This window comes from Falco biarmicus, chromosome 6, assembly GCF_023638135.1.
Source record: "Falco biarmicus isolate bFalBia1 chromosome 6, bFalBia1.pri, whole genome shotgun sequence".
NCBI classification, from domain to species: Eukaryota; Metazoa; Chordata; class Aves; order Falconiformes; family Falconidae; genus Falco; species Falco biarmicus.
In genome coordinates, this window is record NC_079293.1 from 19,269,108 (window position 1) to 19,279,719 (window position 10,612).

A 10,612-nucleotide genomic window follows, 5' to 3' on the forward strand; every position below is an offset into this window, starting at 1 on the left:
CTGCAGTCTTGGAAGCTTGACTACCCTACGTTCTCCTACAAATGGACCTTGAGCTTGTTTGGAGGTTCTAGCAGGGGAGCGCAGCTACCGTATACCCTTGACCGATGAACGGTACGTCTCTATCGGGGAAGGTCGTCCTCTTCGACCGAGCGCGCAGCTTCGGGAGGGACGCACATGGAGCGGTGAGGGAGGAAGGGGACACCCGCCTAGCCAGCCAGATCAGCCGAATCAACCCTGGCGATCAATGGGGTGACAGATGTCGCAGCCAGATCGCCCTCACATCCAGAACATGAGCTGGCCCCAAACGCTATATAAGGGTCAGAATCTAAAATATCTTCAGGTCATGGCGACAAGTCGAGACTGACAATTCCTTGACCCACGCCATGCAACCGCCTCTTATAGTATAAGCAGTTTCGGTCTAAAAAGTTTAAAATCCGATTATTGTTGACTTTTTTTGTTTTATGTTTCTCCCAGAAGCCTTTGCGAAATATGCAAAATAAACTCCTGCTATTGGCGGCTGTCCCGCTGGAGGCGGTGCCGTGGCAGTGTGAGCGGGCAGGTGGGTGTGTGCCGGCCTCCGGCCCGGCCGGGCCCGGCTCCTTCCCTCGCGGGGTGGCAGCCCCGCGGTGGGAGCCGCTGCTGGCTCGCTCGTTAAAAGCCGTGTATGTTCGCTTGCTTTTAGGTTTTCATTTATTTATTTATTAATACTCGGTGTGAATACCGTGGGTTTCTGTGACTTCTCTTTTCCTATCACCACCCTGGCTCGCTTGGCGCTGGTGGCATGGGGGGCTGGGGGGGCTGGGCTGGCATTGGGGTGGCTGGTCGGGGAGAACCTCCCTGGCCACAGGCTGCCTGCCCTGGGCTTAAGGAGCACTTGTGCAAGGAGCGCTTACTGCAGCACTTCCCATCCCGTGGGAGCTCGCTTTCTTCTGCTTTGGCCTTCAGGCCCTCACCCCACCACCACCAGCATGGCAGCTTCCCCCTTTAATAGCATGAACCGCGCTTCATCCCGTGTCTACACAGAACTTGCCGTGAATGGGCAGGGTTGTAGCCGATGGCCCGGGAGGTTACTGCCTGTCGTAGCTGAGCGGGGGGCTTTCCCCCGGAGGCTGGTGTTCCGTGAGAGGGGGTGGAACAGGGCGGCTGAAGGCAAGCAGTGACAGTCGGGTCCTGGAGTCTTGGATCTGCAGGATGTGCCAGGCACAGCTGGTCTCCAGGCCCTCTTCACCAATGTTCTTGTGGTCTGTGTGGCTAGGGTGGCAGCAATGACTTCTTGCACAGATACTCATGTTCCCTCTTTCCCCCTGTTAGCCCAGGCGGCCTTCATAAATCACAACAAAGGTGTAAATTCAGATGCTTTCTTCCCAAAGTCCTTCTGCTGATGAGATACCAGGCTGAGGGGAATGGCCAGCAGCCTACCTGCAATAGCAGCTCCTTACTGCAAATTGCCGTTTTCTCTCCTTCTGGCAAGAAGAGCTGGGAAAGAAGCAGCTCTTTGCCCATCCCAAGAGGGGGCTGCTGTCTTTCCATCAGATTTCAGTTAACACATTGGACTTTCTATTCCAATACTGCATGGCAGGCTGAGTCTTAGGAAACAGAATGCTACAGCTGTCTTCAAAGTTTGCTGATCCCCCTGTATTTACAAGATAAACATCCACCATGTCTGTACTTTCTGTTTATCTCTGCTGCCTTGGTGTGTGCTTGGCAAAAGCAACTTGCTGATCTCCTGTGACGTGTCAGTTGGCCTGCTAGGAGCATGTCTTAGGAAGGTGCGCTGAAGAAAGGTGACTTTTGTTCATTTAAATTTTTAATCTTCATATGAAAAATCACCTTTAGTTTCTTTTTTCTTCTGTGAATTTAGTTGTATTACAAGCAACTCCTGTTTCGTTCTGTTCTTACTTGCAGTTCACACCAATACTTTCCTGTAGTCCTTTTTTCCTGTTTCTCATGCACTCCTAAATTTGTTAGCAGTATAGATACTACTCAGCAATGTTTTAGTTCCCAGTGACTTACCCAAGAAGAAATGGAGGCCACTAAGCAGACATGAAGGGCCAAATAGCCTGGCCCCTTTGAATTCCCATGGCCAGATGCAGTCTTGTATTTTGTGTTCTGTTTTCAGGCCTATTGGGTAACAAGTTGATTGCTTGCCTCATGTGCTCAAGGTCTTTCAAAGGTCACTTTTCCCTTCTGTTTATGAAGGAGCTCTTGCAACATCGGGGACTGCAGATTATTGTTTGCATGCCAACAGCCTCTTTTCCAGTTCTTGAACTGTGGATTGGAGTGACAAGAAATCTCCCCACAGAGAGAAAACAGCTCTCAGTTGCAGCAAGGAGTTGCTATTACAGAGTTCTGCATATGAAATACCAGTATGATTAAATTTAATGCTCCTTTGGTTTATGGCTCTACAGTGGACCCAATTCCTGCTGAGACAGGAATAACAATTAATAGCCTTGTTTATTAAGCCATTCAAGAACTAAAATGTTGCTTGCAAAGCATGGTGTATTTGGTTAACTGAAAAGTCTATAAAAGTTTTGCTTAGCAACAGGTTTATTACTAGAGAGAAATGCAACCAGTAGAAGTAGTGTAACAGTCTGAATTTTCATATTTTAATCTGGATTATTACAGACAAAACTGCTCATTCTTTTGAAGGAAGCTTCTGCCGATTCTGTATCACATACCCTGGATCACCCCAGCTGGAAAGAAAAGTGAGAGGCTTTGAAAATAGGTTCCCATACTTCACCTCAGTATGCATAGAGTTAATGTTTAGATACTTTTGGCATTCTTTGATATAAGGGCTGCCAGATTTGTAACTTCCTCTTCTCCCTTTTGATCAAAACTTGGCTTTCAGTGCTGATTGAGTAACTCTAGTGCTAAAACTTATATCTTCTAAAAGTTTTAAGGACTTCCTTAGGGGTGACTATTTTTTTCTGTTATCTCCTACTTAGCAACTTGATACTTACTTTTCCTGACTTTCAGGGGTATGAAAACACTATGAAATACTGTGACTTTATGTGCAGCATAAAACCAAGTCAGTGTAGACTGAAACTTTACTGAAGTGTTTTGTCAAACATAGACTTAAATTTTTATCATGAGTGACCTGTGAACCTTTATCCCAGCTGCCATCAGATTTTTGTGTCATTACTAACATTATCTTTTATAACACTTCTAGGAAGTTTGAAGTCATGGCTGGAAAACCAAAACTTTACTACTTTGATGGAAGAGGCAAGACGAAGTCAGTTTGTTGGTTGTTAGCTGCAGTTGGCGTTGAGGTTTGGTTTAGTGTTTTTTACTTTAAGTTGCACATTGGTAAGCTTGTCTTTGAGGCAGATCACAGCTTACTAACCAAAAATGAAAAGGTATCCCAAGATACAATAGTAAATGAGCATTGGCTATTCAGTGTAATTAAACACTCTTAGGCACACAAAAGTATGGCCTCAAGTTACATGTCTTCTGAGCAATGACACTGTAATCCAGTTTCTTGCTTAATGCAAGAATGTGCAGTGCTTAATTAAGTGTTCGATTACTGACCCAGAGCTGTTGAGCTGAATGATAGATGTGTTCCTGCATAACAAGTATTATCTGTGCCAAATAAACCAGCAACAAATATGTTTTCTCTAGTCTTTCTGTTTTCAGTTGGATGCTCACACAGATTTTTATTTTATTTTTACCTCCACTGGCTACATCCTCCATAGTAAGCTATAGCATGAAATATATTTTTGTCTTACTTGCATCATTTAGATGAAGCTTAACAGGGTGAAGTGGCCCACATGTGTAAGGAAATTAAAAATTTTAGAGCAGGAAGAAATACATTTGGGTAAACCAGAGAAGCAAGACACCACTTTAAAATATTTTTTTTTAATGGGATATAATTTACTTATTCATTTGCCATCTATCTTGGTGATAAACTGATAATTCAGTTTGAGGATGGAAAGGACTAGTAGCTGCTCCGAGTGTCCTCTTTTATGCAATAGGCTGGTGCACTTCATACGGTTACCCCTGTTGTGAGCCAAGGAATAAGAGTTTTTCAAAAAGATCACCAGTCCTTATTTGAAGGCCTTACAGAAGATATAACTGGCTACTTCCCTGCATCATTTGTTCCTATGTTTTAATTCCCTCTCTCTCTTTTTTTTTTTTAATATTAAAAAATCCCCACCTGTTGATAGGTGCCAATTATTACATTTTTCCTTGAGATAATCTTTTCCTGGCTTTTCACTAGAAGAAACCCAGGTTCTGTATTTCAGATTCTGTGATCACTCTTACTATAGTTGGACATTGGCATTGTATTATTATGCCTGATCTTCTGGGGTTTCCCTAATATAGCAAATCTTAATAATTAACATAAGTTGTGCAGATGTTCTGAGAGAGGTTAATGAGGAAGGTTCCTTGGGACTCCATAGCTAGGTATCTAGAAATTGGTAAGCTCAATCATTTTCTAGCCTCCGTGGCTTACATTGCCTATAGACATGAATGGCACATGCAAACACTTACATGTAGACATCTAATTTTGGTGCCTTATTCTTGAACTCAGTTCCTCCATAAATATCAGTGATTGGACCAGCCATTGTCATCCATATCAAATATAACTACGTCATTCTGATTACAGGCCATTCTGTACCTTTTTGTTTCTCATTTAGTGGATAATTCATCTTCAGGTATCCTAAACATGCTTCTATACTAAACTTCCTGCTGGAAGTTTATTTACATTATTTTGTAAAAGTTTTGTTTTAACTTCCTAAGAATTTGTTCCTGTCTAGCTCCCAAATCAAAATATCCCACAACTGAGGTCTTTTTTTCACATACTAGAAAGCATTTTAAGGACAGCCTAGTCTGTATTGTTGACTATTTCACATTAAATTACCTGTTCAATACCAAACAAGCCATCCTCACTCCAGTTCTTTTGGCCTGTTTTTCTGCTAGGGTTGCCTTTAGCAGCCCAGTCCAAGAGGTTTGGCCAGTGCTTCTGCCCTTGGTACTTTCTCCCTTAGAGCCATATCTGGAATGGAAGGAATCATGATATATATTCTCTCCCTTTTACGATGCTTTAAAAGTTTATCTGTTCTAGAAATGTGAAAAATCCACTCATTTCCTCTTCTTCGTCATTCCCTTTTTTCAGTTTGAAAAAGAGTTTTTGGAAACCCAAGAACAGTATGAGAAGCTCCTGTAAGGTGAGTCCGCATGAAACCTCAAGTGTGACCAGACTTAGTCTCAGAGAAGACACGTGAAGAGAAGACTTGGAAGACTGTGTGTGACTTTCTTTCCACACAGCAGAGAGGGGAGTAAGACTGAGAGCTGTTAACAGCTGCAGCTGCTGCTTTTTTTCCTATATGTGGACAGATGCAATTGAAAATTGAATGTCTTTCCAACCCAGAGAGTTTCCCATGCCTCTGGTTTGTTCTGTTCTCCATTTGTTTACGTGTCCCATCTGGTGCCACAAACTTACCCTGGGCTTCAGGAGCTTGGAAAAAACATATCTTTAAACCTTCACTGAATGTCCTGATTTAGCTTAAGATACTGGTTATAAGAGAGGAATTTGGGAATATGATATTTGCTTCAACTGTGTTCTAAATAATGGAACAGATTTTTTTTTTTTAATGTATTTAGAATTAGACAGTTTTTACTCAGTTGGTGTTTAGTGTGATTGTCTTCACTGTATTGTTTCAATTTCAGCATAAAAGTTGCTGTACGTTGTCCTGACTGCAACTTCAGTGACTGCTACTTCAACTGACTGACTGCAACTTCAACTAATCCAAAATAATTGTGTTCTGCAGTTTAATTTGTCTGCACCACTGTAATTTATTGTTTGCATGGAAGAACTCCAGTTTAATATAATGACTACCTACAGCAAGCTAACCATAAAAGTAATGATCTGAAGACAGCAAGAAATCTGACGTGGTTACTAGATCCAGTAGAATAACGTGTGTTTTTCCCTATAGGTGGATGCCTGCTGTTTCAGCAAGTGCCCATGGTGGTTGATGGGGGTGAAGATGGTGCAGACTAGAGCCGTCCTCAGCTACATAGCAGCGAAGTACAACCTCTACAGGAAGGACCTGAGGGAGAGAGCCCTGTACTGTAACAGTATTACTCTTCTTGAATTTATTATAGTAGCTTAGATACATCTAGAATTAATTGCATACTTGCACACCCAGAGAATCACCTGTGTGCCTCAGTGACACAATTTGCAGTGAGCATGACAGGCCAGTTAGACACAAGCCAACTGATTTGTTCCAAATTAATTATTTTTACACAAAAATATTTGAGGCAGAGGTTTATTGAGCTTTAGTAAAAGATTAATACCCGTATTCAAGAGGTGACTGGCATGTAAATGTTAAACTACTGCTGTAAACAGAAAACTTTCTGGAAAGCAATGGTTAGTTTTTAACTTTTCGCTGCAAAATAAGATCTGCCATTGATGTTATCTGTGATTGCATGGTGTTCCACAGCCCTGCAAAAAGTGCATGGTTTAGAAGCTGGGGGAAGAACAACTAAAAGCTGTTGGAAAACTTCTGGTTTCATGTGAAATTAAATCCAAATCTTAATGTTGTGTCTGTGTCAAGGGGAAAAAATGTGATTGGGCTATCTCAATACATAGTCTTTAAATGTCCATTTCCTATAGTTTTTCAAAAGAAGGAAAACTAATCGTCAGCTAGTGAAGTATCTGACTTTAACGGTTACTTTACAATAACCTGCTTTTAAATGGTGCAAATGATTGGAAGAATCGGTTGAAGCGGGTTCAAGGAAGAAAAAGTATCAGTATGCATACTGGGAATGAATAAACAAGATACATTTGCATTTACTGTAGCTAAATTCCCTCTCCCTAAATTCCCACTGAGGGGAGAAGCAGGAACTCAGAGGAGGAGGAGATGAAGGACATGGTGGATAATCAACCATATACCATCTCCCAATGTGGCACTGGCATCCAAGAAAGTTAATGTAACTTTGACGTCCAATGGAAATTTCGAAATAGCATAGTTGTATAACTCAGCGTCCAGCTCTGACATTGACCCATGAAGTACCTAGCTATAGGCATCACTTCTAATGCAGAACTGGGGACAATTTTCTGGTTATGCTGCAGGTTGCAATTCATTTATGTTGCTTGCCCTACAACTACTACTATTTCAGACCAATTTCTACACTGCAGCAGAACCATTGGATCTCAGGCCTGGAAACATCATCCAAGAGAAGATGGAATGGAAACGTTATCCTTTCTGGCAAGAGAAAAATATCTTCACCTCTTTCAGCCTTAAATGCTATAGCTTAGCACATACGATCCCAACTGTGCTAGCATACTCGGATAAACATTAGTTTAAGCGTAGATCATGCCCCTGCTTGCTTTTTCAAGCAAGGAAGTAACTACTTGATTTAATTCTTGCTATTATTCAGCAGATAGTTTTGCTGTAGGAGAACTTTACTCAAGGGGTGATCTAGCAGACAACTGTTTGTTCTGGATTCCTCTGAAAACTTGCTTTGAACAATTATTTCTGAGAAAGTTTCTCTAAGAAGGGGTTGCACAGAGACAGCTTTGAAATGAACAGCATTAACTCTCACACTTTGCAGAGTATCTCATTCTAAGTTTAAGTTCTCACAAAGTAGGCACGCACAACAAAACAATGGTGTAACAGGAGTATCTTAACCTCAATCAAACAAGCACAGTGTTTATTTTTCTTGGGCCATGTAGAAGAATGAAGCTGGGTTAATTAGCATTGATAATATACAACTGTGGGCTGGTTTCAGGGGTGGTGGGTTGGCCGATGGGGATAAGGTGCAGCTGTGGCTGGTTAAGTGAAGTGGTTGAGAGCCAATGAAGAGGGAGCAGCTGAGGGAGAAGTAGGGAGAGGAAGAATTAAGAGAAAAGAGAGTGTGCTCTGGATGAGGCTATATGAGGAGAAGGCTGCAGAGGGGCTGGATGGAGAGTGTGCTGGTATGAGATGGGGAAAGACCTTGTTGCTGCTTGATAGTTTGGAGAGTGCTGTGACAGGGCCATGGTACTTTCTTGCTAATAGCAATAGGCGCTAATATGAAGCAGTGCAGGGTTGAGGCTAGAGAACGTACATCTCCAGGATCCAGAGGTCATCTTTGTCCTACAAAAGGGATGGAGTTAGACTTCACTAGTTATATAGTGTCCTGGTTCCCCTTGAAGCAAGAGGGATGCCTCTTCAAGCCAGACTACTGAAGACCAGTGTATAGGTTTCAGTCCTAAAGACTGATCTGTCTTTTCTGCTTTTTCCTGTGTAGAAGATTAGGAGTCTCCACATTCAGCAGTGAAACATAGCCCCGTGAACGTTTTTCTAACATGAATGTATTTACTGTATTTTACTTATTACAACTTCATTATCTTGTATGTAAAGACTGTTCACTGTTTCAATATGGTTCTCAAGCACATCAAAGCCTTCTTTTAATATTCCTGCTATGGCAAAGGCAGTTCAGTTCTCTGTATGCTTACATTCAATTTAACCTCCCACTGCCCAGACTGATGAAAAGAGGCTTATGTATAAGTGAGATGTTGCTTTTGTGGAGTGAGCACCGAGCCTATAGTCTCTAGTGCTGCTAACGAGCTGGGCAATATGAACCAGATTCCTATTCCATTATCAAACTTGCACTGAAAACCTCTCCTTGAGAACAAGTGAACAAAAGCAAGTGAAGATTCGTATCTGACCCAGCGCACATTTGATTAACCATGTATCTTTCCCTCCACTTCTAATGTATCTTATACCATACCTACTGTTTCTTCTGATCATTTTTTATTTGTAGTTTTTATGGAAATGTAGCAGCTAGTGTACATATGCAATTTATAAAACTGTCCAGGGATGCAGAAATAAACCTGAAATGTAGGTTTAGGTCATTAATATCTCCATCAACTCTGTACTGGAGCAAAACTGTAAAATGTTTTTTAATTCCTGTAAGCCTTTTCCCTCTTGAATCAAGCTACTTACCCATCTTTCATGTCTGTCAAACTTCTGTGGGTGGAAGTCCAGCAACTGATTGAAGCTATCCTGATGTAGAAGAGAAAGTGCCCTCCATTCCCTCAGAGTTGCCTTTTCTGTAAGTAATTAAATGAAATAGTAATATACCCATATTCATTGGAAGTTTTGAGGAAGAAAACTTAAAATGCGCTCTTACGCAATGCAGAAGTAATAAAGTGAGCGTAGGGAAACACAGCCAACAAAGTAAAATACGAAAGGAAGAAAATGAAAAAGCAAAGCTGAGAAATGCATGTGAGCAGTGAATTACAGTTCAATTTGTTAAAAAAAAGTTAGATAAAATTATTAGATATTTCTTATGCGTGAGGTCAAAGTAGGAGAGACAGAGAAGGACTCGTACTTCAGTGAAAACAAAAGTGTTTTATAATAGAAGAAATAAAACCTATTTCTCCCTGTCTAAGATGTATAAATAAGTCTGGTTTTATTTAAAAAAGGACCAAAACAAACAAAAAATGTTTTACAGAATAAGAGATTATATTAAATTTATTCAAGGGATCAATTTAAATATTTTTTATTGCAAACCCCCCTTTTTTACTGGGAAAAAACCCCAAATTGTTGTCTAGCTATATAGTTGGTCAACAGCAGATAAAAATAGGACTGCAATATCTGCTTTGCTTCTTTACATTCTCTTTTGAAAATAAAAGGATTATTTAAACCTAAGCTTAGATTATTATTAGTTGTAGTTGTAACAACACACAAACTGAGAGTCCTAGAAAGTTTCACAGCACACACCAGAGACCAAATAGGGGAAACATACACAAGTTTCTATCAAAAGATGAAGTCATTATGAGTTATTTAAGAAGAATATTTCACAATGAAATTTGTACTAAGTACAACTGTTTTCCAGTTGGCTTTGAAGCCTTGATATTGCCTGTCTTGCACCTATATAAATCATTCTTTTGACCGTGTTGAGATATTTATATTTATATCAATAATGACTAGACAATCCAAATAACGTTCTGTAAACAGACACTCCATTTAAGCTCTCCCTGCCAGCAGCACAATGGGTGTAAATCAGAATTAGGATTACAGTGTTCAGACTTCTCTGTGCCAGTGGTGCAGGTAAGTGCCAAACAGCTCACAGAAATACGTGCGAGGGTCAATACAAGCTTGGTTAACTTTGTCCTTGGGTGTAAAGTAAACCAGTAAAGCTTCCAGGACAGAAACAGAGCAGTTGCTGAAGTTTTGCAGCAAGTCTAGGTTTGAGTGATGCATGACTTGTTCTAACTATTTATGTGGACTCTAATTTTTTATCACAATGGTGGTATGCTTCAGTTTAGGAGCTTGATAAGCAGCATGGGGAGGATCCTAACCGCCCTTGTTTAATTCCCTAGTGGCAGTCAGTCATATAACCTGTTCTCGCCTCTGAGATGACACTGCTGGAAGCTGACATCAGGTGGTCCCCCAGGCCAGTTTAGTGGTTTGTGAGGACTGCAGGCAAGTACGTTCAAGAAGACTTTGGACTTGTTTAACCTACAGCACAATGAAGTGTGTCTGCAGAGCACAGTGGGAGCCTGACATACCAGGGCATGGTTTATGTACTATTTAAGTTCTGCCTATGCCAATCCCAAGATCACTTAAGTGGCATCTGGGCTCCATGCCACCTGCCTGAATACTCACAGGTGTGGCTTAAC

At 41.2% G+C, this 10,612-nt stretch overlaps 1 long non-coding RNA gene across 2 annotated transcripts; it reads left to right on the forward strand.

The window, feature by feature from the left end:
- Nucleotides 1–130: 130 nt before the first annotated feature.
- LOC130151984 (uncharacterized) lies at nucleotides 131–10,194 on the forward strand. Of its 2 annotated transcripts, none has more exons than XR_008822832.1 (4): nucleotides 131–559; nucleotides 3,170–3,269; nucleotides 5,114–5,165; nucleotides 5,934–10,194. It is a non-coding gene; the product is annotated as an uncharacterized LOC130151984 (long non-coding RNA). The 2 variants fall into 2 exon arrangements; XR_008822833.1 differs by lacking the exon at nucleotides 131–559 and adding an exon at nucleotides 560–662.
- Nucleotides 10,195–10,612: the final 418 nt, after the last annotated feature.